Source organism: Triticum dicoccoides, chromosome 2B, assembly GCF_002162155.2.
Source record: "Triticum dicoccoides isolate Atlit2015 ecotype Zavitan chromosome 2B, WEW_v2.0, whole genome shotgun sequence".
Taxonomy (NCBI): domain Eukaryota; kingdom Viridiplantae; phylum Streptophyta; class Magnoliopsida; order Poales; family Poaceae; genus Triticum; species Triticum dicoccoides.
The window spans coordinates 309,719,756-309,726,356 of record NC_041383.1 but is presented as its reverse complement, the minus strand read 5'-3'; positions in this window follow the sequence as shown (position 1 = coordinate 309,726,356).

Below are 6,601 nucleotides of genomic sequence, written 5' to 3'. Positions count from 1 at the left end.
CGATGATTGCCCCTGCGGCATTCCGGCACCACCGGGAGAGAGGGGGAAAGCGCCCCCTCCTCCTTCTTCTTCCTTGGCCTTCCCCTAGATGGGAGGAGAGTTTCCCGTATAGTTCACGGCTGCCATGGCTCCCGGAGGGTAGGACCCCCTCTGAGATTGGATCTCTCTATGTGTTTGTGTGTGTGTGTGTATGTGTGTGTGTGTGTGTTCTCTTCTGTTTTGCCTTCCTTTTTTTGGCCCTTCACTACTTCTTAAATTCCCGAAGGTCCGTAACTTCGATTGGGCTGAAATTTTGAGGCGATTTTTATCTGGAAAATATCTTTCTTGTGGAAAAATAAGGGCAACAACAAGTTTACTGGGCGTGGCTAGGGTAGGGGGCCATTCCCTCTGAGCTTTTGGGCCCCTCGAGCATCGTATCACATTGATTCTTTTTCCCAAAAATCACATATATTCCAAAATAAATCTCAGTAAATTTTTATCGCGTTTGGACTTTGTTTGACATGGATTTCAGTGAAAAATATGCAACAAACGGGAACTAGCACCGGGCATGGGATCAATATGTTAGTCAAAAAAATAATAAAAATGTTGCCAAAAGTATATGAAAGTTGTAGAATATTGGCATGAAACAGTCAATAGATACGACGGAGACGTATCGTGATGGCTTCAATCTTTTCGTGTCCTCACCCAGTGACAAAAAGGGTAGCGAGGCACATATTGTATTGTTGCCATTAAGGGTAAAATGATGGGGTTTAATCAAAATTCTTTAGTTTACTGATATGTCTCATCTGTATTTATAATTTATGAAGTATTCGTGCCATGTTTACAACAACTTTATATGATTTTTGTCATGAGTACGACCATCTATGGGATCATGGAGATACCTTTTGTGGTTCAACTGGAGGGAATCGACGACACAAAGAGCAGGGTGAGCAAAAATGCACGTTGCTTACCCATGTTTGGGCTGCTGTGAAGTGTAAAACCCTACTCCTGCTTTGTGTATTGATCGTGTACATGAGTCTAGCTACAAGGAGTGCACGTCCGGCAAGATGTTTGGGGGATGTAGCTATGAGCATACAATGGGTAGGGTTTTGACCTTTATTAAGGTAGCCATGGGCCTCCTTTTACATATTAAGGGGTTACCAAAGTGGCAAAATGGTAAATCTACACTGTCGATAGTGTCTACAATGCCAAATACCTAATTCTCACTGGTTAGGACAAATACATTTAATGCACCGTGAGGTGTCTTGTGGATGGAGCTCTCTGGCAAGGTTGGTCTCTCCTTCTGTGTCATTTGCCCATCTACCTTCTATTCCCTTGACACATCACTTGGACGGGTGTCACTAAAGTTATATCTTCAGAGGCGAGCTACCACGTGCCTAGACAAGTTTCACCTAACTACCTGCCTGCTCAACACCAAATCGATAAGTGACAACCTGATTGATGAGGTGGAGCGGTGGCAGAGTAGTGGGATTCATGCCGGACTTGAAGCTTGCTGGCTTGGATCTTGACGACTTTCCCCGGTAAGGATCTTGCCAGGCTCTGCAGTCGTATCTTCAGTATTTCTGGTCTCTGACTTCTGAGATCTTCTTTGCTTCTCATAATCTGATCTTGTGTTTGTCTTTTTGTTACCCTCCATCAATCCTTGCCGTCAAGAAGGCTACCAGGCCTGTGCATAAGTCTGGGGTATTAAGGACCCCATTCTTAAAATTCCGACAGTTTTGGCGCACTTTTATATAACTTTTATATGATTTTCATGGACTAACATATTGACCTAGTGCCCAGTGCCAGTTGCTATTTTCTGCTTGTTTTTGGTTTTCCTGAAAATCCATATCAAATGAAGTCCAAATGCAGCGAAACTTTTTGATGATTTTTTTAGAAAAAGGAAACCATGAAAGCTTCGAGGGAGTACCAAAAGACTCACATGGGCCCCAAGAGGCACCAGGGCATGCCCAGGGGGGTGGTCACGCCCTGGTACCTCGTGGGCCCCCTATGGCCCATCTTCGCGTGATTCCAACTCTGAAAATTCTTATAAATACCAAAAATCCCAGAAACAACCATAGAACTTCGACTCCACCGCCGCAAACCTCTGTACCTTCAAAATACCATCTAGAGCACTGGTCCGGCACCCTGCCGGAGGGGGAAATCATCAGCGAAGGCTATCTTCATCTTCCTGCGATCACCATGACAAGGTGGGAGTAGTTCACCCTCGGTGTTGAGGGTATGTACTAGTAGCTATGTGTTTGATCTCTCTCTCTCTCCCTCTCTCTCTCTCGGAATGAATTCTATTTGGATTTGAGAACACTTGATTTATGTCTTGCATATGAATACCCGTGGTGATAATGGGGTATTATATTGATTCACTTGATGTATGTTTTGTCACTCAACTCACGGATTCCCGTGACATTGGGGTAAGCTATGCATAGGGGTTGATGCATGTTTTCGTCCTACTTTCTCTGGTAGAAATCTTGGGGCACTCTTTGAAGTTCTATGTGTTGGATCGAATATTGTGAATCTAAAGTTGTTTGATGCATATCGAATAATCAACTAATGGATACCTGTGGTGACATTGGAGTATCTAGGTGACATTAGAGTTTGTTCATGTGTATCATATGGTGTTATTTTAGAACGAACTTTAGGGTTGTTTGTGACACTTATAGGAATAGCTCAATAGATTGATCAGAAAGGATAACTGTCGGTGTCAAAACTGGCGGATCTCGGGTAGGGGGTCCCGAACTGTGCGTCTAGGCGGATGGTAACAGGAGACAAGGGACACGATGTTTTACCCAGGTTCGGGCCCTCTTGATGGAGGTAAAACCCTACGTCCTGATTGATTAATATTGATGATGTGTGTTACAAGAGTAGATCTACCACGAGAACAAGGAGGCTAAACCCTAGAAGCTAGCCTATGGTATGATTGTTGTTCGTCCTACGGACTAAAGCCATCCGGTTTATATAGACACCGGAGAGGGCTAGGGTTACACAGAGTCAGTTACAATGGTAGGAAATCTACATATCCGTATCGCCAAGCTTGCCTTCCACACCAAGGAAAGTCCCATCCGGACACGGGACAAAGTATTCAATCTTGTATCTTCATAGTCTTGGAGTCCGGCCGATGATGATAGTTCGGCTATCTGGACACCCCCTAGTCCAGGACTCCCTCAGTAGCCCCTGAACCAGGCTTCAATGACGACGAGTCTGGCGCGCATATTGTCTTCGGCATTGCAAGGCGGGTTCCTCCTCCGAATAATTTATAGAAGATTGTGAACACCAGGATAGTGTCCGGCTCTGCAAAATAATTTCCACATACCACCGTAGAGAGAATAATATTTACACAAGTTCAATCTGCTGACGTATTTCGTGGCGTGATGTCACACCACTACCAAGCCTTTACTCGAATTGTTTTTATTGTACCACCTCAGCACGTTTAGCGAAGCGGTTTCCTTGGCACGTCTTGTCGAAGCAGAGATCGTGTTCCCCTTATTCCGGGATTTCCGTCAATACGGACGTGGGTAACCCAACCACGCCATGGATTGCGGTGCTTGGGGGATAAACGAGTTTTATCAGGCTGGTGGGGACGCATGTTTTTGTCCGCCCATATAAGGGGATTAAGATCCAACCCTTTTACCTGCGCCTTCTTCCTCCTTGGCTTATCCGTCTCTGCGAACTCGAGCTCCAGCGCCCAAGTACGCACATCTCACCTCAACCTCCTCCAACTATGTCCGGAGCGGGAGGCAAGTGGATGGCCTCCTCCGTCACGGAGGGGCAGATCCAGAAGCTGCACAGTGCCGGATATTTGTCCAGCAACATCGCGCACCGGCTCCCCGATGAGGAAGAGCTCATCCCCTCCCCCAGGCCCCATGAGAGGGTAGTATTTCTTCCCCATTTCCTCCGTGGACTGGGCTTCCCACTCCATCCCTTTGTCCGGGGGCTCATGTTCTACTACGGCCTGGATTTCCATGATCTGCCCCGAATTTCATCCTCAACATCTCGGCGTTTATCATCGTGTGTGAGGCCTTCCTCTGCATCCAGCCCCACTTCGGCTTGTGGCTCAAGACCTTCAGTGTCAAGCCGGAGGTTGTGAAGGGCAGCCAAGTGGAGTGCGGAGGCGCTATGGTGGGCAGGATGTCCCACGTAACTTGGCTTGATGGCACTTTCATGGAAACCATCAAGGGGTGGCAATCGGGGTGGTTCTACATCACCGAGCCGCATGACCCTGAATGGGCAGCGGCCCCCGAATTCAGATCTGGCATCCCCACACGGCTCACCTCCTGGAAAGAGAGTGGCCGGACTTGGGGTGATTCGGAGGAGCTGACCGGACTCCAAGCCTGTATCCAAAAGCTAGTGGACAAGAAGCTCAAGCTCGTCAACGTAGTCCAGGTCATGCTCATTCGCCAGATTCTCCTGTGCCAACGACGGGGCTTCAACATGTGGGAGTTCGATCCGACGCAGCACCAGACTTTGAGCGGGCTCTTCGACACTACGTACGAAGATGTCTGGAAGGTGTTGTTCAAGGGCGCCGAGACTCCCGCTTCCGCTACCGAAGATCGCGGATTCAGCTCGCAGCGTCCGGCTGACGAGGTAAGCGATTTTGTCCTTTACGGGACGCTTGTTTTCGATAGTTTGACACTATGCGGGATCTAAACTCCCTTTCCTTTGACAGGGCTGGCTGAAGAAGGCCGAACAGACTATCTGTCCGGCCCCATTACTAGAGGACCCAGCGGACGCCCGCCTAACGGGGCTGCTGGCTCCGGCACCCCACGTGGTGCCGAAGAAGAAGGCCATGGGCACTCGGAAGAGTTCCCGTTTTCAGGTGCTATCGGATGACGACTCTGAGGCCGACTCCTCTCACAAAGGTGAGGAGGAGAAGAAGAAAGCCTCTCCCCCAGCGGGGGAGGGAGGAAAAGGAAGGCCTCCCCAACGAGGGAGGCCGAAGGGTCCAAGAAGGGAAAAACTCTTTCCCCGGACTGCTCCGCCAACGCCAGCAACGACGACGAGGACTGGCCTCCAAGGGCCAAGCCCCTGGTGAGATCGTAAGTATCCGGACTCCCGAATAACTTAATGGTTTTTCTTCTCACCATGTAATGTCTTTCTAATGCCGCATACTACCCTGCAGTCCACCCAAGGATGATCTTCCCGCTTTGTCGAGCGGGTCCTTAGGGGCGTCGGATATGGATTCTCTTCCGACCGCCTCCACCCCCTGTGATGCGGATGATGCCGAGGTGGGATCCCGGGAAAGGACCCACCAGGAGGAGGAGGCCCTGGAGGTGTCGCAAGACAACCTCCCGGACTTTGCACCGGACTCGGCCCCGGAACCCATAGTGGCTCCGGAGTCCGGCGGGTGGCCCCTTCATAAGAAGGGCAAGACCGTGACGCCGGCCGCCTCCGTCCAACCGGAGGTGCCGGATAGCTTGCTGGAGGCGCTCAATGGCGCCTCCATCGAAGAGGAACACCGCACTGTTATGAGTGCGGTGATTCAGAAGGTTCAGCTCGCCAAGAGCGGGCTGACCGAAGCCTGCAGCAGCCTTCTAACAGGTTTTGAGGTAAGAATTTTGATAAATGTAAAATAGTACCGCATAGACAGTAGCCCCTGATGCTCGGTTCGGTGTTCGGAAAAAGCCGGACTGAGGATCTTAAAAGATATACGCAGGAGTCATAAAAAATATGTCAATATGGGATTGCAGGCTGCGCTGATGACCTCTGCCGCACTGACTGTGGAGGTCAATACTTTGAAGCAAAACCTCGAGCGGTCCGGGAACGAGCTCGGCCATGCCAAGAAGCAGCTCGAGGACAAATTAGGTGAGTAACACCTTATTAAAATTGTACCTTACAGAAAAGGATTTTGGTTGCAAGAAGAATGACAAGGATAACGTGGTATTGTAGGGGCCACTAACGAGGTGACGACCCTGAAAGAGGCGGTGGCCGCGGCCGAATGCAATGCGGCCGCGGAGCGCACTGAGCGAGAGAAGCAGGAGGCGCGGGTGGCAGAGGTACAGCAAGAGCTCCAGGATCTCGTGAAAAAACATGAGAGCCTGGAGCGTGACTCGAAGACTCGAGAGTCTGAGCTTGCAACGACTCTTGAGAGTGCCAAAGCCGCTAAGGCCGAAGCCTACAAGGCCCTCCAAGAAATCGAGGCGTTGAAGAAAATAGCAGCGGGTAAGGCATTTTTCATGCAAAGTAAGCATGTGAGTGTTAATTACCTATTGCTTACCTGAATTCGGAGCTCTCCAGGAGCGTTCGCAGATCTTCCTCGTAGCGTGTCCGATGCTGCCGCGTTCTACCGGGCCGAGGAGGGGAGCTCAACGGAGAAGGTCTTCTGGTCTCAGTATGCTGAGGCCGGACATCCGGTGCCCCTTAGCGACCAGCTGAAGCAGCTGGTCGAGCTCCACAAGGCGGCCGAACAGGCCATGAAGGGCCTCATAGTTCGGCTGTGGCCTAAGGAGGCCATGTCTGGGAGCTACTTCGGCCTGGTGCGGCGGCTGGTGGATCCGTGCCCGTGGGTTGAAGTCATCAAGCACTCCGCCTGTATTGAAGGTGCCCGTCGGGCCCTTGCCCGCGCAAAGGTGCACTGGGGCAAGATGGATGCCCAGAAGCTTGTGACGGA